General features: G+C 36.3%; 1 protein-coding gene across 1 annotated transcript in view; it reads left to right on the top strand.

Moving 5' to 3' along the window:
- The window catches only part of igfbp7 (insulin-like growth factor binding protein 7), a 380,063-nt gene that overhangs the window by 226,281 nt on the left and 130,497 nt on the right, over positions 1–23,285 (top strand). The gene's annotated exons all lie outside the window — the stretch shown is intronic.

Genomic DNA, 23,285 nt, shown 5'->3' with positions numbered 1-23,285 from the left:
CTCTTAGAAAACAGAAGCTCAGACTGTTTGGCACGTCTTCCACAAAAAAGAGACTAGGTTTCATGGCTCTGCTCAAGGGGAGACATCAAAGAAAACGAATTCTAGCTCAAAATCTCAAAATATGACTGCCCTCCGCATACCCTCTACAGATCACTTCACTACTATGTCTGTGATGCAATTGAAGCTGAAACGTCGAAATCTGCCCTAAGTTTTAAATGTAATACAGAAATCACAGTGACCAAATGATCCCATTGGCAAGTGAAGGTTTTGATGTAAATGATTACAGCTCTATTGCCAATAGCCCACAGTGCAGAAGGGGCTTCCGTTAGCTGCTTTGTCATTCAAATCAAACCCATTCACAGACCGAATACTATGGCAACATTAAACAAACAAACTCGACCAAACAAATACACTGGGTTTGATATTAAAGACCCCATGAAAAATAGATTTCAGTCTGTGTCTGTTAGCTTTGATGCCACATATGCTAGTGAATTTGTTCACTAAAGTGTTTCTGGGAAAGCACTCTAAAATTATTAATGACTATGGAGATTTTCTTCTGTCAATCACAGAATGATAAAGTCCCTCCCTGTAATATAACCTGCTGAATTTCCCATGAATCCAGTGAAAACTGAAAAAGGAAAAAAAGACGAGTATGTTGTACTAAAAAGTAAAATACAATTAAAATTATTTTTAAATTAAAAAGTCATTAATATGATTAAAAATTACATTACATATTTTATTTATAATATTAAATATTATAATAATTTTATTTCGAGTGATACACAAGTTTTTACACATTTTCTTTCATGCTAAAACTCTCGTGTGCTTGCTTGACTGATACTACTATACAGCTGCATGACCCTGAGGATATGACACTTGACTCCACCAATGTTATGCAAACACTAAGAAAAGGTGTGTGTACAATTGTGTGAGAAGTGTTTACATTGTCCTCTCACCACTTAATCATCGGATCATTACTAACAAAAAGACACTTTGATATGTTGAAAGGCCCTAAACAAAAGAGAAAACCAACAACATGAATCACAACTTCTTTTTAAATCCACACAGTTACTTCAAAGTATGAATAAATGCAAAGTGTGCATTTATTTGCAATTGCAAAAAAATGAGCCTTATATGTTTTAGAAATGTAATTTTAAATAAAGTTGAATTTAAATGCCTGGAAAGCAGTTGCAGGAATGAACTGAAGATAGGTCTGTGCTTTCAACAAACAGCATAAATGACTTGATTTTTATAATTATATCTTAAAGGTGACGTATCATGAAAATCAGACTTTTACCGTGTTTACGTGCTATAATCGAGTCCCCAGTGTATCTACTAACCCAGAAAACGGAAAAAGGGACAACCCAGTAACTTTGTTTTGGTAAGTTTTTTTTCCTCCCTTTGTGACATAATAAGGGGATCTTATTATAATATTACCGCCCCGTAATCTGCACTTTTCCACCCACAGTGCCGTCATTTGGTTTTCACAAGTGACAACGGTGTACCAGTTCTAACGCTATGGCAAAAGTTCGAGCAAAGCATGCTAACTGTTTTCTCTTTGGCTGCACAGACGAGCACAGAACACTATTTAGAGTCCCAGCCTCAGAGGAAACAAGAGAGAAGTGGATTTATTGATTTATTTACTGTATATTAGGGATGTGCGGTATACCGGTACTGTGAAAATACCGGTATTTATTTTTTTTAAACGGTACAATATCAAAAGTTTGCTCAGTTCGGTATTTCATCCGCTGTTCCGATTTTCACCACTATGCGGCAGTGTTCCGCAAACTAGCGTAAAACCGGCAAGTGTGATAACAGACAAACGGCAATCACACAGATCACACAGATGAAACGCGCTCTGCAGCGGTCAAAGGAGCTAGCAAAAAAATGAAGACTGAAAAGATATGTACATGTGAACCCATTTTATTCAGTCCCAAAATCACAATCCAACCTGTATCCTCTACTCTGTTGGGTTTTTGTTGTTGTTGTTGTTGCATTCTGGTTGCATTCCCATTTTCTTTGTGATAAAGACTAAAAAAATGTGACCCTGGACCACAAAACCAGTCATAAGGTTACATTTTACAAACCTGAGGTTTATATATCATATGAAAGTTGAATAAATAAGCTTTCTATTGATGTATGGTTTGTTAGGATAGGACAATATTTGACCGAGATACAACTATTTGGAAATCTGGAATCTGAGGGTGCAAAAAAAATCTAAATACTGCGAAAATCACCTTTAAAGTTGTCCAAATTAAGTTCTTAACAATGCATATTACTAATAAAAAAATACATTTTGATATATTTATAGTAGGAATTTTACAAAAATCTTCATGGAACATGATCTTTACTTAATTCCCTAACGATTTTTGGCATAAAAAAAAAATTCTATAATTTTGACCCATACAATATATTTTTGGCTATTGCTACAAAAATACCCCAGCGACTTAAGACTGGTTTTGTGGTCCAGGGTCACATATATTAAGAGATTACTTTATTTTAATTAGATCTCTTCAGTTTTGTTTCTTCTAAAATCAAAATTGTAGTTTTTATTATTTTTTTAGTAACAATTTCTTTGCACAGTTGTTCATAGAGTTTTCAATTCACCTATATTTGCCTGTTTCCTTTTTTTTTTTTTTTTTTTTTTTTTACCTATGGTATCGATTTGGTATCGATACCAAGGTATTAGATCCTAGTATCGTACCGAAGTCAAAATTGTGGTATCGAGCCATCCCTACTGTATATTACGCTGCTGCCACACAGATCTAATATAAACATGCAAATTCTTTCCCGTTTACCTTCACAGACACGACCCACTGTTTTTGTAACTCATTTGTGTTTTTAACATAAACTTGTGTGTATTTGACAGTTTAAGCGCAATAGGACATGAAAGAGAACTTCGTTTAGTATTAACATGCCCTATATCAGAAATTCTATTCTGAAAAAAGGGGGCAGAGAGCAGCAGCTCATTTGCATTTAAAGAGGCATGCACAAAGCAGCATGTTTCTGCCTCCACTCAAAATGGGTATTTTCAAAATCAAATAATAAATTATCAGTGGGGTATTTTGAGCTAAAACTTCACAGGCACATTCTTTCCCGGCTGTTTACCTTCACAGACACTAGGGTTGTGTATCGAGAACCGGTTCCATTTTAGAACCGGTTCCAAATGTCCATTAACCGGGTATCCGATAAGAGACGCGCATTTCGATTCCGCTTAACGATTCCCGCGTTCGCATTTTAATGTGATTTTCAAACGATTTAAGTGGAGGAAAGAAAATAACTTGCGCATTGTTTGCGTGCAGCGCACATATCTAAAACGAGAGCACGGAGAACAGCGGTCCTGATGCGGGTTTCCGACCTGTGTCCGTTCTCGAAACAGTTCCGTGCATTTCCACTGCAGAAAAGGTTGTTCTGGCCCGGAACTGACTTCTCTTTCACATTTATTGACCCGTATGAACGAAATACGTGATCATATCCTCATAAACACAGCGTTTTTTTGTCTTGAGTGAACGTAAACAGATAAGAAAGAAAACGCATGTGTAACAGTATTCTTAGGTCTGTGTTCGGTGTTAAAGAGACAGCCGTCTAATAAACGTGCCGCCTGTCATAAATGTTAATCAAGGAACAAAAGAAAATTATTAACTGACTGAATATCTTTTATAAATTTAATGAGGACTAATCAATATTTTATTTATGAAAAGCAAACTATGCAGTGTTTTTAAACTTTTGATTTCAATTTCTGTACCTGACATTTGTTTAGTTTTATTTATTTATGCTATTGCTAATTGATTTGCTCCTATTTTATTACTTGTCTTTAACAATTTAATGTTTGAAATTTATATTAGACTAGTTGTTTGTTTTCTGTGGTATTATTTGGTAAAACCATAGGCAAAAGACAGAATAAATATGTTTGACTAAAAACTTTTTAATGGATTTTTTTTTATCATATTGGAATCGGAATTAAGAATCGATAAAAATCGGAATCGATAAGCAGAATCGGAACCGGAATCAGAATCGATAAAATTCAAACGATACCCAACCCTAACAGACACAACCTACTGTTTTTGAAACTCACGTGTTTTTAACATTAACTTGTGTGTATTTGACAGTTTAAGCGCAGTAAGACATGAAAGAGAACTTCGTTTAGTATTAACATGCTGCTTTTTGTGCTTGTGCCTCAGATGTGTGCACTCAGCAAACCCTATATCAGAAATTCTATTCTGAAAAAAAGGGGCAGGGAGCAGCAGCTCATTTGCATTTAAAGAGACATGCACGAAAGCATCGTATTTCTGCTTCCACTTAAAATGGGCATTTTCAAAATCGAATAATAAATGATCTGTGGGGTATTTTGAGCTAAAACTTCACAGGCACATTCTTTCCCAGCTGTTTACCATCACAGACATGACCTACTGTTTTGTAACTAATATGTGTTTTTAACATAAACTTGTGTGTATTTGACAGTTTAAGCGCAATAAGACATGAAAGAGAACTTCGTTTAGTATTAACATGCAGTGTGACAGCCACTTTTTGTGCATGTGCTTCAGATGTGTGCACTCAGAAAACCCGATATCAGAAATTCTATTCTGAAAAAAAGGGGGCAGGGAGCAGCAGCTCATTTGCATTTAAAGAGACATGCACGAAAGCAGCGTATTTCTGCTTCCACTCAAAATGGGCATTTTCATAATTAAATAATAAATGATCTGTGGGGAATTTTGAGCTAAAACTTCACAGGCACATTCTTTCCCAGCTGTTTACCTTCACAGACACAACCGACTGTTTTTGTAACTCATATGTGTTTTTTAACATAAACTTGTGTGTATTTGACAGTTTTCTATTCTGAAAAAAGGGGGCAGGGAGCAGCAGCTCATTTGCATTTAAAGAGACATGCACAAAGCAGAGTATTTCTGCTTCCACTTAAAATGGGCATTTTCAAATAATAAATGATCTGTGGGGTATTTTGAGCTAAAACTTCACAGGCACATTCTGGGGACACCTGAGATTATATTACACATTGGAAAAACAGGCTTAATAGGTCTCCTTTAAGTAAACATGATGCATGGTTGTACAAAAGTTCAACTAATCTAAACTAATCCTGATTCTGTCAAAAGGTTAACTCCTTACGGTAAACACTGTGAATCATACTATGAGATACTAGTAGAACTTGTCTCTGAACTGTAATGCGTAGCTCAGATAATAACAGCAAGATCAGATTCAGCTTTGATGCCGGACAGAACTGAGGATTTGACTTCTGTCGCTCTACATGCATTTCCGGATTATAAAACGCACTAATCTCTGTGCTAGTGCTCCGTATCTCTGATGACGATTTGGGTCTTTGGTTTTTTTCTAGTTATTCCACATATCAAAGAAATACAAACCAAAGCAAGTTGTATATACAGTATTGCACATTTAATTGGATGCATACACATGTATTTAGACACTAGTATCTCACAGACAAGTTGCATGTGAGATATTATATGCAGGGCGTTAAGATGCATGCTCTGCAGATATGAATGCACAAATGCATCTCACACACACATCTCACATGCACAGGGCAAATCACTCACAAGCAAAAGCAGCTCGAACACATCACACAAAACGGGTCATTCTGATAATGACATGAAAGAAAAATTAAAAGAATAGTCCACCCAAATATGGAAATCATTTACTCATTTACATAATTTTTTTGAAGAACATGCTGGGTAGGGCTTGTCAAGCTCCAAATTACAAGGATCATGAAACTGGTTTATATGCCATTTTTTCAGGGATCATATGCAACAATGCGGAAAATGTGGACAGAATTACGTAATCCAGTCAGTAAATTTTGGACAAATTTTGGTCAGTACAGTTAAATCAAAACGTGATATGGACTAGTATCTGTCAGTGTTGGGCACATACCTTTAAAAAAGTAATTAGTTATAGTTACTAGTTACTTCTCACAAATAGTAACTGAGTTAGTAACTGAGTTACATCATTATAAAAGTAACTAATTACCAGGCAAAGTAACTATAGCGTTACTTAAAAAAATCTAATTTAATATATAATAAATATAAAACATTGTACACTAATCTACACTATTGTAATGTTGTTGTGGGACAACGTGAGAGACAACTATCAAATTCGTTTAATTACTCGTTACTGAAAAAAGTATCGCCGTTAGTAACGCCGTTTATTTATAGCGCCGTTATTCCCATCACTGGTATCTGTGAATATTAAACTGCAAAATACTATTTAAATATAAATCCTACATGTTTTGCATCCTTCTGTGTGAAAGAATGGTGCAGACACGTGGTTTCGTTTACTACACACATACTGAAGAGAGCGTGACGCTTGTGTTTTCAGCCTCTGCCGCCTCAATATATGACTACAAGAACAGATAAAAACTGCTCTGGGACTCTTACTTCATTTTACCATTTGTTTTGAGAAAAACTATTGTCATATATACAAACAGAAACTTAAAGGTCTTCACAGCAACCTGTCAAAATAAAAGTTTGGTTTAACTTGAAGAAATTGTAACAGAAATATATGAATTAATGTAATGATAGTACTACTACCACTAATAAAATGATTAAAACAATTTTTAAGAATATTTAACAGAAGAATGATGTACCAGAAAAATGTAAATACAACAGTTTTTCTAAAAAAAAAAATAATAATAATATATTTTTTTTGAAAATTAATTAATTAGAGATGCTTTTGATTAGTACATTTGAATAAAACCACTAAAATGGAACCCAGAAAATTAATGGAAAACACAGAATTTGTTAAAAATTAAACTAAATTAAAAAAATTAATTCTTGTAAAACTTTGAATAAATTGTTGTTACATTGTGTAAGTTTCATAATTTCAATTAATTAGACATCCTTTTTGATTAATAACACTTTATTTAACCAACAAAACAGAATAAAACTGATTTCATAGGGTCCTAAATTCATAATTCACTTAAAACCTTGACATGAAACAGTGAAGTCTGATACGTGAACAAATTGTCCTTTTTAATGAATCTAGTCTTTTTAAAGAAGTCTCTTCTGCTCACCAAGCCTGCATTTGATCCAAAATACAGCAAAATCACTAATATTGTGAAATATTTTTACTATTGAAAATAACTGCTTTCTATTTGAATAGATTATAAAATATTATTTATTCCAGCCATCAAAACTACATTTTCAGCATGATTACTCCAGTCTTCAGTGTCACATGATGTTTTTTTTTTTTGAGTAAAATATTAATTTGAGTAAAATATTAATTTAAGCAATTGTATAACCACACATCTTTGTGAGACAAACATCTCATGACTGAAAAACCCTATAAATAAACCCCACACACTAAATATATGTGCTGAGAACAAATTTGTCTCCTCTGTCTGGGTGCTCATGAAAGATTTATTGAAATATTCAAAAACAGACATTAAAAAGTGAGTATTGGGGTAAATGTGGGTACGTGTGTGTGAGTTTCTCCACAGGGGGCATTCTTGCATCAGGCAGCCGAGGGGCCGCGATGGGTTAACGGGTTCATTCTCTATCCCAGCATGCACTGCTGCATCCTTTATGCCGCAGTGTATGTGTGGGAGCCGACATGTCAGTAGGAGATGATGTGCTTATAGGTATACGTACGTGTGCATACCTGCGTATGTCAAGTGCAGTCAAAAACAATACTGGAATCTCTTCGCTGATGTAGAACATCCAATGGATTCTGGTATAGACACTGAAATCCTTTCGCAACTGCATCATACCAACAGTCAGGAACTCACAAAAATATGCTGTTAACAGTGTTAACATCTGGTAAAGCAAATATTGACAGAATTGCCAATAATGATTGCTCAGGCATCGCTCAAGACCTGAGGCGCCAATGGATGCCATGGCACATTAGTCATGGGTCACAACGGTCAACTAATCAACTGTGTGTCAGAAAATTGACAAGTCAATTAGTGAGCTCAACTAGTTTATCTAGATTTCTTCAGATCAAATAAATGCAGGCTTACAGACTTCAAAAACATTTTAAAATCTCACCAACTCTATTATTCTTGAATAGCAATTGGTACATCAACATTGTAATGTCTGTCAGTGTAAACACATTTAACTGCGCAGCTGCTGAAACATTCTTACAAAATGCAGATTTCGACCGCCTACTGAAGCTACAAATCCTAAAGATCAAACCAGTCACTGTCTGCTGATGATGCCAAAACATCAGCAGAAACATCTGGAATAAAAGACTTTCAGTGTAAGAGGGAGGCAGAGCTTCAGGAAATAAATCTTCATTTAAAATAATCCAACATTGTATGAATTTACGACCTCCTTACATAACAAATAAACAACAAACTTCATGTTTATCAGGACCAAATGTACTTCAAGATCTGAAATACTGCAGTAGGGCATCCTATGAATGTGGAAAACTGGGACAGAATCGCAGAATCCAGTCAATAAAATGTAATTTACTGTATAACACAAAAATGTCACGGAATTTCCCAATTTTGGATAAATAAATCAAAAGTAGGCCAGTACACTTCAACTGAAATGTGATATGGACTAGTGTATGTGAATATTAAGCCACAAAATACTATTTAAATATGAATCCTGCAGGTTTTTTTGTGTGAATGAATGGCTCAGATACTCGCATTGTTTTCACCCTCTGCCGCCTTAATAATAATAAATTAATAGGAACTAGAATCACTTCATGAACATTCTACCATTTCTTCTGAGAAATACTATCTTCAAATCATATACAAACAGAAACATTAAGGTCTTGCAGCAGCCTGTCGAAATAAAAGTTCAGTTTAACTTGAAGAAATTGTGACACAAAAAAATATTACTAAATTTAACAGTATTTCTGAAAAAAAAAAGTATTAAATCAATTAATCAATTAATTCGAGATGCTTTTGATTATTGGACACTTCTAGTCAAAAGTTTTTGAACAGTAAGATTTTTAATGTTTTTGTAAAGAAGTCTCTTCTGCTCACCAAGCCTGCATTTATTTGCAGTAAAATGTTGAAATATTTTTACTATTTAAAATAACTGTTTTCTATTTGAATCTATTTTAAAATTTAATTTGTTCCAGCGATTTCAAAGCTGAATTTTTAGCATCATTACTCCAGTCCAGGGCTTAAAAACGGAAAAAAAATCCATTCGGTTCACTCCGAGCAGAATCGATATTATAACGTTTCTGTTCTTGCGTTCCTCATTAAACAATACGTTCCGAGAACGGTTTTCTAGAAAAAATACCGGTTAATAACGTTATTTTATTACACAGCACGATAGATAGATAGATAGATAGATAGATAGATAGATAGATAGATAGATAGATAGATAGATAGATAGATAGATAGATAGATAGATAGATAGATAGATAGTGTGTGCCTTTTAATAACATGTTTGGCATTATGTTTACAAATGATTAAACCAAATTCCGTGTTCGTGTCATTTGAACTTCTTGTCTTTAAAACCGAAAGTAAACGAGTTCACAACCAGGGTTTGAAATTTAGCGCGGTCCGAAGTAAGGTGTTAAAAAAATTGTGCTATATTAACACCCTCAAATGCACTACATATAGCCAAAGTCCTTTTAAGAATGGTAAAATGGTAAGATGGTATTCTATAGTCTTTGTCTGATATAGCCTAGCGTCAGAAGATTTTTTTTATGAAAGTACAATGTTGCCAGATATTGCTACGAAAAACAAGCAATTACAAAAAGAGAGAAAAAGATATCCGAAATAAGTTCAAAGCTTGTGTTTTTTAAACAAGATTAATATATCAGTAACACTAACGTTCAACTTCCCACTTTATAAACGTCCCAAAGTGTCACACTAAATTGGAAAAATACAAGTATAATACGTGGATCTGGCAACAAACGGAGGCTGCACACGCGCTCTCACTCAACGCGCTCTCAAGCCCCGTTCACTGCGCTAGCTTCTCGCATCAACATGAATTGCAAACACTCGTGTGATATGAGGTGGTTTAAACGGCTTAATAATCATTCAGAGAGCTTGGCATTTTATTTTTGAATATACAAAAATGACCAATGGCCGGACCTCGGTGACCTCAGCTGGCTACGGCCGTGCCTGGAAACGCGTTACAAATGAGCAAATCATTTTTTTAAAACAATTTTCTTGTTTGATAATACTATAGCGAAATAAGCCCCTTCAAGACCATCCGCTTCACATTCTGACCACACGGCTTAATCTGCGATAAAAACCTGTTGATTTAATTATTCCTTACCTAATATACATAGCCTATTATAGGCTATTTTCACTCAAACAAAAGAGAACTTAAAACAATAGACAATTTTAACTACAAGTTTTAATTAGGCTACAATAACTTAAACCTAAACATACCTTTGCACATGAAACAGTCAGGTGCTTGGTAACCTTAAACTCGTCGCATCAGAAAGGGCTCTGCTTATGACGTCTGCTTCGCGGGCATTTCACGGTGTATGCGTCACCGTCGCATTTGCGCACACAATTTGAATTCATGTTTTTGGTCTGCCAAATTGATATAATAAAGAGAACGATAAAAATACCGTTATTAACCGGTTAATTTGGAATTTCTGTTTCTGTTTCTGTTCAGAACGATTAAAATTGATTTTGTTTTCGTTTTTGTTCCTGTTCCTGTTTAATGTCATTTGTTTTCGTTTTTCGTTTTCGTTCCTTAAACCGGTTCAGAGCCCTGCTCCAGTCACATGATCCTTCAGAGATCATTTTAAAACATTTATTATTATTATTGTGTTAAAAACAGCTGAGGGGAATTTTTCAGGTTCCTTTGATGAATAGAAAGTTCAGAGGAACAGCATTTATCTGAAATAGAAATCTTTTGTGACATTATAAATTTCTTTATCATCACTTTTGAACAATTTAAACCACCCCTGATAAATAATAGTATTCATTTCCCCACCACCACCACCACCACCAAAAAAGTTATACTGACTCCAAGCTTTGAATATATTGTGTATAATGTTACAAAAGCTTTTTATTTTAAGATAAATGCTGATCTTTGGATCGTTCTATTCATCAAAGAATCCTGAAAAAAAATGTACTCAACTGTTCTAAATACTGATAATAATAATAATAATAATAATAATAAAAATGTTTCTTGAACAGCAAATCATAATATTAGAATGATTTCTGACGGATCATGTGACATTGAAGACTGGAGTAATGATGCTGAATATTTAGCTTTGATCACAGGAATAAATTAGATTTTTAAATATATTCAAATAAAAAAAAACTTTATTTTAAATAGTAAAAATATTTTACTGTTTTTGCTGTACTTTGGATCAAATAAATGCAGCAGAAGAGACTTCTTTAAAAAAAACATTACAAATCTTACTGTTCAAAAACTTTTGACTAGTAGTGGATACATATTTCATATGGCCTTAAAAATGCCATATTTGTTAAATGTTTAATAACCTGGTGTTAAACTGCGTAAGTTTCATGATTTAATTATTAATTTATGATTTCTAGAAAAAATTTTATTTAAAAAAGCTGAATATGGGAAAAAAAAAAAAATTAAATTTGGGAAAAAATGAAACATTTAGGACCCTATGAATGTCAGGGAAATGCAAAACTACAGATTTTCATAATCAACTGGTCATTGGGTTGTCTGAACAAGTAGTTCACTATAGTCAAGCTTAAAAGTGTAAATGCTGAACAGCAAAACCCTTTCTAAGAAGTTGCATGTGAAAATTCATCCCTTTTAAATCTCCAGCGCTAAAGAAATACTGAAGCTAAATGCACATTCTTGCTTTCAGACTGCATTAATTTCAGTGATCTATGTGCTTATGTGAGAAACGTGAAAAGGTTTTGCTGATACACCCCAAATTAAAAATATATTAAAAACTAAAATTAAACCAAAAAATTAGACAGTCAGCTAACTATCCCAAACCACTCCCAGTTAATAGTCAACACTCTTGATTTAAGTCTCACCAGGGCATGTGCTGAACTGCAGCATTTATGCAGTCATATTGCAAGAGCCCTTAAACGGCATTAAACATGACATACTCCAAAATGAATGCTGTCCTTTACAAAGCAATAAGCTGAGAAAACCACAAAGAGTTCTGGATATGTTTGAAGTTTAACGCTCTTTCATCGAAAACGCTGGATGACACTGTACAGCCCTTTCTCAAAAGGTGATGACAACCTTGTCTGTGTTAAAGCGGCTTTCCATCCCTGTATTCTTGTCGCACAATCTGCAATTTACGGCCTGAGCTGAGTTTCAAAGTAGGCTTGATGAATGAAAAGATTAAAAGAATACCAAAGACATAAAAAAGGCAAAACGAAGTGAGCAAATAAAAGAAAGTGCATTAGTAGGCTGAAACCATCTTTGAAAACTTCCAAGGTCTGCAGCAAAGAGCTGCACAGCAGATTTGAAGTTAGCTGGAAAACTAACAGAGGCCCCCAAGTTGGGGCCCACTGACATCTTACAGTTTACTGAGACTGCGTGTCGTCAAGGTTGGGAATAGGATAGGAAAGAATGGAAAAAAAAATATGCGAAATACCAATACAGAGATATCTGAGAGAAGGAGAGAGACAGCTCTGGACTGTATAAAGATCTGTACAGCCTTTTCCTGGATTTAAGGCTTTTGACGAAGTTGATTACTGTAAATGAGAATCCAATATGTGCTATACCTGATCGCATACTCGATCGCTTGATTGATAATTTCGTTATCTTAAAGGGATAGTTCACAATTGTCATTAATTACTCACTCTGATGTCGTTCCAAACCCTTAAGACCTTTGTTAATTTTCTCCTAACTCAAGATTTTTGAGTTTTGATGAAATCCCAGAGCTTTCTGACCCTGCATAGACAGCAACACGACTATCATGTTCAAGGCCTAGAAAGGTAGTAAGGACATCGTTAAAATAGTCCATGTGACATCAGTGGTTCATCTGTAATGTTATGAAGCTATGAGAATACTTTTTGTGCACAAATAAAACAAAAATAATGACTTTAGTCAACAATTTCTTCTTTCCCGTGTCAGTCTTCAACACACGTTTAAGAGTACTATGACGCACGCATGTGGTGCTGCTGACGCAGGAGCTGGCATTTTGAGAAGAAATTACTGAATAAAATTGTTAATTTAGTTTTCTTGGCGCACAAAAAGTATTCTTGTAGCTACATTAAAAATACAGTTGGACCACTGATGTCACATGGAATATTTTATCAATGTCCTTACTATGGAGGGTCAAAAACTCTCGGATTTCATCAAAAATATCTTCTGAAGATGAACAAAGGTCTTACGGGATTGAACGCCATGAAGGTAAGAAATTAATAACAGAATTTTCATTTTTGGATGAACTAACCCTTTAACTCGCATTGGTATTGGGATAGAAAGGCTGAAAAAAGACAGAAGGGAGACTGTTGAGAACTTCACGACATCTTCAGAATCCAAATAAATCACTGACAATGAAAACATGGTGTGCAACTGTGTGTGTTCCAGTGTGTTTGTGTGCACTTGGTGCAATGGGGACATGGTAATTCAAAGTAGCTTGCCAATACTTCAGCGTTCCCATCCAATCAAATGGCTAGAGAAGCGTTCCTTTTCATGGCATCCAAAGCTCCTCTCTAAGAGTCTGGAAGGAAATGCATAGAGCACCAGAAAACAAACAAAAAGCATTGAAAAATGACAATCAAGCTCAAACTGTCTCCAACAATCAAAACAGCTTGTGGTAAATAACAGCGTCTCAAAAGCCAATCTGATGAATGACTGGGAATGACACAGTTAAGCGTGTTCCCAACAAAAACACATTAATTCATTATAACTCTTCATAGTGATGTTTTGTGCAAGGCAGTAATGGGACACATATGACAAAGGGCTTCGAACTGTGCTTGAGATGTAAAAGTTTATCTTCTGTTAACGAAACAGCTTGTTATGTGCCCCAAAAAATTAAGTGATCCTTAGTGGAGTCAACAAGTTTTGTGGCGAAGCCATTATTTTTCACTTTTTACTTTTTTTTTTAAAGCAAAATGCTTGCAGAAAGAGCCTGATCTCATGACGAAAACATACCTGTGGGGACTTTTTCACAAGACGCAAAATATGTACTGCTATGTACGTATTTTGATGTGAAATGTCAACTCAGTGGCGTTAAAGAGTGTTCATTTTTTCCCCTGGAATTGATGAACGTACATATGGTACATCATATGTGATGTTGGTTTTGTACGTGTCGCCACATTTCTGACTTGAAATGTCTGTCTGTTGAATAGCACTATAACTCTAACCCTGATAGCACACATACATCACAGTGATGTCTACTTAATGTCTGCATTTACATCTGAAGACGTATTTTTAGAGTGTTTGCTCATCTGCAATACGTATATAGGACAAAATATATATATAGACTTCTATTAGATGTCTTAAAGGAACACTCCACTTTTTTTGGAAATAGGCTCATTCTCCAACTCCCCCCGAGTTAATAAATTGAGTTTTACCGTTCTGAAATCCATTCAGCCGTTCTCCTGTTCTGGCGATATCACTTTTAGCATAGCTTAGCATAGATCATTGAATCCTATTAGACCAATAGCATCACGTTCAAAAATGACCAACGAGTTTCAATATTTGTCCTATTTAAAACTTGACTCTTCTGTAGTTATATCGTGTACTTAGCCTAGAAATCTAGACGCACCCTAGCGGCAGCAAAAATTATTTTGCAGCCAGGTGGGTCTAGACACTCTCAATAGACCTTCTAGCTGCAAAAACCCAAATTGGGTCAGGCCAATCACAACGCGTATAGAGTAGGCGGGGCGGGCTTAACATATGACGACAGAGTTGCGACGGCTGCCACTTGAAAAACAAAGAATGGCGGCTGCAGCTGTCGAACAGCGGTCTTTCGAATCGGCTTTGGCCGCGACTCTGGAGGACTTGGAGTTAAGTTTTTCTTTAAGAAACGAGCAAAGAACGGCACTTAAGTCATTTTTAAAAAAGGAAGATGTGTTTGGAGTTTTGCCGACTGGATACGGAAAAAGCTTAATATACCAATTACTACGTCACCTTCTTCGTTGCTCTGATTGGTTGAAGCGCTATCCTATTGCGTGCATAGGGATTTTGAGAGACAACCGTTTATCCCGCCCCTCGGAGTAAGCCGCGTCTATGGAGAGTTTCCAGACTAAACATCTTGATGTAAGTCTGGCTCGCCAGGCTATCGTGTACTAAGACCGGCGGAAAATGTAAAGCTGCGATTTTCCAGGCCGATAAGATTAGGAACTACACTCCCATTCCGGCGTAATAGTCAAAGAAGTTTGCTGAAATTAGTTCCCAGCTAGGTTAGCATTTGCACATGTGCTGCGTGATATTACTGCGCCTGCTTCAGCCATATTACGGCAGCAAACTTCCTTGACTATTACGCCGAATGGAAGTGTAATTCCTAATCTTATCAGCCTAGAAAATCGCAGCTTTAAAGATGCTAAAGATGTTTCTGATTTAGAATGTATGTAGAACTGACATCTTAAAGACCTCTGTCAGATGTTTGTACACAGCAGATGCCTTCTAGATTAAGTGATCTTTAACAGATATCTTGCAGACGTACGTGTGCTATCTAGGAATGCTCTGTGACATTTTAAAATAACGTACTACAGTAAACCTACCTGAGAACATGAACATAAGCGAATGTGACGTAAAAATGCAATCACAAGCATGCCATTTTAGCTTGTTTTTCAATATCATCTTCAGCTCTTTCATAGTAAGTCATGTTTTTCACGGGATTCGTACCCAAGGATTTCGCATCCTAAGTCAAATTCTGTGCCGGCTGAGCTACCGTACAAGCTTGTTACGTCCGGAAAGCAAAACATATGGAGCTGTAATCATAACTGTGTATGAAAACAATCACAAGTTCTCTCTGTTTTACCACCTTAGGTGTTCATGTCTGTTGGAAACTGTGGTGATATATACTTATTGGTACGAGTTTTACGTTTTCGCCATGAGATCAGGTTGTGCAGAAAATGCTTCTATGCTCATTAGTGAATGTCTATTGATCCATAATGGTTCAACATACATCATGTCTTGACATGCTCTTGAAAAAAATAACATAGCGACCATACTTTTCGTTCTATTCCAGCATTTTACTCCTATCAATGCTTAGTGATTTGGCAAAATTATAATATTGCGTTTTCATGAGAGTATATTACATCACTATTATGTTATGCAGTGAAGCTTAACCTGATTATATGCTAGTACGAGTAGTTCTTAAGGAAGCGTTTTTCACAGTATGTAAAAAGAGAGCTGTAGAGATTGATAAGGGTAATTGGTCAAATCCAGTCACATGGTTCACTGACATCTAAGCTTGTCTCATCTCGAAAATCAACCAACTATTACTCGGTATGCTCTGAACTGCAGGACCAGATGTTATTTATTTTAGAGCTGTTACGTGACACTACGGCAAGCCTGATAGCAGCGGGGTCAGATTAGAAATAATGACTGTATACGAAAAGTCAAAGTCAAGTCTGATTGCGGCATTAAGATGCCTTTCAAGATGAAAAAGTCTGTGATCTGGGCAGTTAGCTATTTAGAATGAATAGTCTACAAATCATTAATCTCCTAATACTGTAATGGCAAAGTATCGACTTCCATATGTGACACAAAATCTGTGTCTTAGTTTTAATTTAAATGCAATTTAAGTTTAAGGTCCCTTAATTCATAAAATCTTGGAATATTATGGGACACAAGTCTACAAAGACCATGAATGAACTGCAGGTGGAAGTCTATCCCACAACAGATGTCCCATTTGAAACAAATTCTGGGATTTCGCCACCATTTAAGTGAATCCCTCCAAAATCCACAAGCTGACACGGAGCTCTGGCATTTCTCTTGTGAGTGGGAGAACGTGTGCATGCGTGTGTCCAAAATGGATCTGAAAGGCTAAAGAAGTTTCCATTTTAGGCTAAGAGATATGATAGGTTTTCCTAAATTAGCAAAGCACAAATCTTTCCTCTTACTGTAGTGCCATTTTTCTCTTAGAGGCTGCAACCAAAATATATTACTTATTGCCTCAAATTAATTACACATTTGAAACCAATGCAGACTTCCCTAACATTACTTTCCTAATGACTCTGGGAAGTCCTCCAGAAAACCCCCTATAGTCAGTGAGTGTAATTTTGTGCTGAGCGATAGCCAGGTAAGATAACAGTAAATCTCTCTCCCAACTCACCCATGACAGCATAAAATTCCCTAAAACTGTTTTAAAACTCCTTGTCTGAGAAAACACTTAACTGGGAAACAAATATTTCGGACACCGGAAAATATGACTGGACTAAACAGAGGAGCCAGTCAAAACAAATCAAAAAGAAAATCTAAAACTGTCCGCGTACAGCTGTAAGTTATCAACCCTGTCCGTCAACCCCATTTGCATGTGGATATTGCATGCCATGACTCCCCCGCTGACCTGCGTGGATTAGCGCTCCACGCTAGGCATGTGTTACTGGAAATGCAAAAGAAAGCTAAAGGGTCAAGATCAGCATCAACTATTAAACCAAAGCATTCGGCTTTATCTCTGAACAATGTGGATGATTGTGCGACCTCTAGTTAGTTTTTACCTTCCCAACTTCTGCACGAGAATGCAGGCCAGAAGTCAGGCGGTTTGTACAATCCACAAGCTCACTCGACCGGCAGCACACCGCCACCACACTAAAAATATCACATAAGCCATGTGAGGAATTCAGAGTCATTTGATTTTCTGTGGGTTTTGACCAATATTGGGGAGCAAATTCTTCCAACATTTGTTTGAAGAACTACAATAGGATGGTTTATGGACATTTATTTCCTGCATGAATAAAAGAAATAATACTTGTGAGAGGAACCTTAAAGGAGTTATGGCATGAGAAATCAAATCGAGAAATTGCCTTGATCTTTTGGCATACAGTTGATGTCAAAAGTTTACATCCCCCTTTCAGAATTTGCAAAATGTTAATTTACCAAAAGGAGAGGGATCATACAAAATGCATGTTATTGTTTGTTTAGTACTGACCTGAAAAAGATATTTCACATAAAAGATGTTCACATAAAAGATGTACAAATAATAGTTGAATTTATAAAAATGACCCTGTTCAATAGTTTACATACATTTGATTCTTAATACTGTGTTGTTACTCGAATGATACACAGCTGTGTTTTTTTGTTTAGTGATAGTTGTTCATGAGTCCCTTGTTTGTCCTGAACAGTTAAACTGCCCTATGTTCTTCAGAAAAATCCTTCAGGTCACACAAATTTCAACAATACCTTTCCAACAAAAACTGTATAATTTAAGATCCATCTTTTCACACTGAGGACAACTGATGGACTCATATGCAACTATTACAGAAGGTTCAAACGTTCACTGATGCTCCAGAAGAAGAAAACATGGATTAACAGCATTTTTCTTCATTTAGTACTGCCCTTCAGAGGCTATAAAATATAGTTGCATGTTTTCCAGAAGACAAAATAAGTTAAATTTACCCTGATCTTCGATTTCAAAAAAGTTTGTACAAATCTCCATTCTGTTCAAAAGTTTTCACCCCCCCCAGGTCTTAATGCATGTTTTTTTTCCTTTCTGGAGAATCAGTGGGCATTTGATCCTTCTGTAATAGCTGCATATGAGTCCCTCAGTTGTTCTCAGTGTGGAAAGAAGGATCTCAAAATCATACAGTCATTGTTGGAAAGTGGGCAGTTTCAGAATTATCAAGATTATCAATGAATAACAAATGTAATTTTTTGTACAATGTACCACTTTACAACTTTTTTTTAAAATTTGTTAAAGGGTTAGTTCACCAAAAAGTGAAATTACTTACACTCATCGTTAGACCTTCGTTCATCTTCAGAACACAAATTAGATATTTTGCGAACGCACATCGAAGAAATTGTTGAATAAAGTTGTTATTATTGTTTTCTTTGTGCACTAAAAGTATTCTTGTACCTTTATAACATTAGGTTAAATCACTAATGTCACATGGACTATTTTAATGATGTCCTTACTACCTTTCTGGGCCTTGAATGTGTCAGTTGCGTTGCTGTCTATGCAGGTTCAGAAAGCTCTTGGATTTCACCAAAAATATCTTAATTTGTGTTTAGAAGATGAACGAAGGTCTAACAGGATTGGAACGACATGAGGGTGAGTAATTATTGACAGAATTTGACATTAGTTCATCAATATGGACACAACTTGACCATTTACACATATACACTAAAACTGTATATGCAGTTTTATTCAAAATTAATATGGCAAGTCTTCTCTTTTTAGCCACTACACTGACTAATGTAAGTTATCTGATCTGTATTGTTGTGTTATTTTAAAATTGTCATTTAGTGATCAAACACTGACAACAAATGCAGTTATGATTTAAATGCAACCCTTGGAGTAGCTACAATATAATTCGGCTTTAATCTAAGATTGAAACAGCTGTTTCTATGATTCATTCTGATTGCAAAATCATTAACAACAGAAAAAGCCTCTTCGACATAAACCAACAGCAGACTTCACAACCAAAACCAAATGCCAGTGCTTTGAAATCAGTCACAAGAACTCTCGAAATAACGAACTCTTTGTCTCTTCAATGGAGATTCACTGTGTTTAAAAGAGCTGTACAGTACAATCAGTTTGAGACTCACAAGGCCTATACATCAAGAGAGAGCCGTCCAGTCATTTTAACCAACTTTAAAACAGAACCTCCCACTAGCCAATGAAGCAGAAGCTTACCTACTTTCACAGCCCCACACATTGAATGGCACGCTAGTGCTTTGTGCCCCAAATGACACCCAAAACATCACAATGACCACATTATTTAACCTTTGACACCTAATGTTGCTAGGAAACATGAAGGGTCCCTAAACCAATGCGGTTTATCCTTTACCATTCAACTTTATCTCACTTCTCTCGCTTCAAGAGAAGCAAATGGAACGTGGCCATTTTACGCAGGTCAGCGTAAATTTGAGCTGTGCACGAACATATGTCAACCAGTGAACCATAATTCACATACTTCTGACACGTATGGGAAAAACATTTTAGGGGACCAACAAGTGGTGCACTTCACACCAGTCTCAGGTTCCCTCCAATTGTTGGCCTACACAACGTCTATTCCTGGAGTTTGTTGGTGAGACTGCTGGATGTAGACTAATCAAACTGGGATGGGGTAATCCTTGGTCATCGCCTCTTAATTCTCTCGTTAGCGCAGAGGGGAGCAGCTGTAACGAGTGGGTTCTGGCACAGCGGCAATAAAAGTATTTATTTTTATGGGAGCACTCTGTTGTTTCAGGCCTTGAGCTTGGGTCTGGGATCTCTCTGCAGTGATTTGGTATAATGACATCCAACAGGAAACCTTAATTAGACGATCAAAATATGAGATGCAGTTTATCCTGTTACATATTGCCTTCTGGGTCTGAACAAGTCAAGTGAAGTATCATAAAACGAGCACATGTGTAATCAACGTAGGTTAAATATCATATCGCAACAACAGGTCTCAGCACATCCTGCATGTCATGTAATAATCTAAGACTTGGATGTGTAAAACTCCACATTTTCATAAACAAATGATCGGTGAGTTGTCCAAATAAAGGGTCACTTTTAAGGACATTGCTTCTTTTAGAACTGACAAACAGGCTTTCCACATCTTCCTGACTTTAAGATTGAATTTGAATTACTTTTCCAGTTATTTGCGATTACTGGATGAGGATTGTTCATTTTTTTTGGTTTTACATCATAGCGAGTGATTTTTCACTGAGCTACTAGAGCTAGAACAATTTATATTCAACTCCTAAAGTCTGTTTCATTATTTTCCTGACTTCCCTAGGCCTGGAAATCAAAATACTGAAATTCCCTGAGGAAGTAGTGATTGTATAATTAGGTTGATTTAGGGTCACATCCACCAGACTTCGATCAGATGCATTTCTTAAGGGACCATTCTTGTTCAGAAGCAGTTGGACAGAGTGCAAGAGAAAGTCACAGAATGCAATAGTCAGATGCATTTTTTACATTTTAAAGGAATAATTCAATTCCGGAAAAGTAATTAAAGAAATTAAGGTTTTTGAGGAAAACATTCCAGGATTTTTTTCCATATAGTGGACTTCAATAGGGATCAGTAAATTGAAGGTCCAAATTGCAGTTTCAATGCAGCTTCAAAGGGCTCTACAAGATCCCAGCTGAGGAACAAGGGTCTTATGTAGTGAAACCTTCAATCATTTTCTAAAAAAACGAAATAAATATACTTTTAAACCACAAATGCTTGTTTTTTTTGTTAGTAAATGACCAATTGTTTTGTTAGATAAGACCCCTATTCCTTAGCTGAGATTGAGCTGCATTGAAACTGCAATTTGGACCTTCAGAAAAATTTCTTTGCGAACATTTCTTTGCGACTGAAGAAAGAACTGACTGCACTTTGATAACTATAGTTGTTCTGCTTTTCCAGAACAAATTTTTAGATGTACTCAGCCTGTTGTCATCCAAGATTTTCACGTCTTTTTTTCTTCAGTCGTAAATAAATTATGTTTTTTGAAGAAAACATTTCTGAAATTATCTCCATATGGTGGACTTCTATGGTTCTCGTGAGTTTGAACTTCTAAAATGCAGCTTCAAAGGGCTCTAAATGATCCCAGCCAATGAAGAAGGGTCTTATCTAGCGAAAAAATTGGTTATTTTCTAAAAATCTCGTCTTGTCTAGCTCTGCGTGTACTCTGTGCACTCTGGTTCAATACAGTTAGAGTATGTCGAAAAACTCCCATCTTATTTTCTCCTATAACTTTAAAGTCATCCTACATCAATGCAGAAAAGTAGTGTTTACAAAATGAACATGCAAAAAAGGTAAAAAAAAAAAAAAAAAAGAATAAAAAAGCGATATAGGGCAATTTTGAAGTTGGAGGAGAAAATGAGATTTTCGACATACCCTATCAAGACAAGACAACTATTTGAGGTTTAAAAGTATACATTTTTATTTTTTTTTTTTTTTTTTTTTAGAAAATGACTGATCGTTTGGCTAGATAAGACCCTTATGCCTTGGCTGGGATCATTCAGAGCCCTTTAAAGCTGCATTGAAACTACATTTTGGAAGTCCAAACTCACGGGCACCATAGAAGTCCACTATATGGAGAAAAACCCTGGAATGTTTTCCACAAAAACCTTAATTTCTTTATGACAGAAGAAAGACATGAAAGACATAAACATCTTGAATGACATTAAAATAACAACAATAGCATTGAATATGATATCTGACAGACATTCAACAAATAAAATTTTATTGCACGAAATTCCTTGAAGCCTGACAGCTTTGATAGCTATAGTTGTTCTACTTAAGATGATGAATTTATAGCTATAACATCAGAAAGTTTCTCATGCTGACAGACTAACAGCACAATAAAACCAACATGCCAAAATCCTGGCACTGTGTGCCTGAGATGATACATCTCTAAAATCATCCCCTGTAATAAAGCTAAAGCAAAAACGTGAATAAAAAATCTAGATAAACTAATCAACAGCACTGAACCATCTCTAGAAACTTCTAAACCAAACAAAATAAAACATTTAAAAGAACAGATTTCATCAAATCTAGTGTTCTTACAATCTCCAAAACTCAGCTAGCACTCACACACACAATAGCATGTTCAGACGGTGTGGAGCGAATGCTAAAAATAGCTGACCTGCATCTGTAATGCAACAGACATAATCATCTCATGGCCCTAAATCTGCTAAAAGTCCTTCGTTCAAAGCAAGCTTTAAATGACATTCTAAAACAAAATGTAGCTGCAAAATCAGATGCACAAATGAATAAACTGTCGCTTCAGCCAGTGGAGCATAAAGGACAACTGACCTGCTATCATGAATCCTCTGGGGCAGTGAGCGATGAAGTGCTTAGGATAATGTTTATGGAGCCGGTAGTCTTTCTCACTCCGTGACCGAGTGCGATCGGAAGCCCGGTCCGAGAATTCAGAACTGGGCCATGCCCTGCGCAAAGTGGTGCTGCGTGTTTTTTTCATGATAAACGCAGCCGGCACCGGCTCTGATATCAAACCACTGAGATCAGACTTCGGACATGGTGAGATACCGTCTTTATCCACCTCTCTCCTCTTCCACAGATGCACGAGTTGTAAATTGATTGCGGAATCCCTTAGGAATGGTTTCGGGTCCTCCCGGTCTTGAATCGGTCAACTGCAGATGCATCCAGCAACGCATCACCCTCCACACACCTAATCCTGGCTTACGCTTTCTGGCTTCGAGTGCAAACAGAGGCACACACGCACACGACTCTCACATGCTCGCCGATCGCAGCGGCATGTGGATGGAAGACGAGGAGGTGTGTGGGAGTGGAGGGAGGAAGGGTACGAGGGGACTCATGTGGGAGAGATGGAAGGAGG

Source organism: Garra rufa, chromosome 16 (assembly GCF_049309525.1).
Source record: "Garra rufa chromosome 16, GarRuf1.0, whole genome shotgun sequence".
NCBI classification, from domain to species: Eukaryota; Metazoa; Chordata; class Actinopteri; order Cypriniformes; family Cyprinidae; genus Garra; species Garra rufa.
The sequence above is the reverse complement of the archived record's forward strand: the minus strand, read 5'-3'. Positions and strand labels throughout refer to the sequence as shown.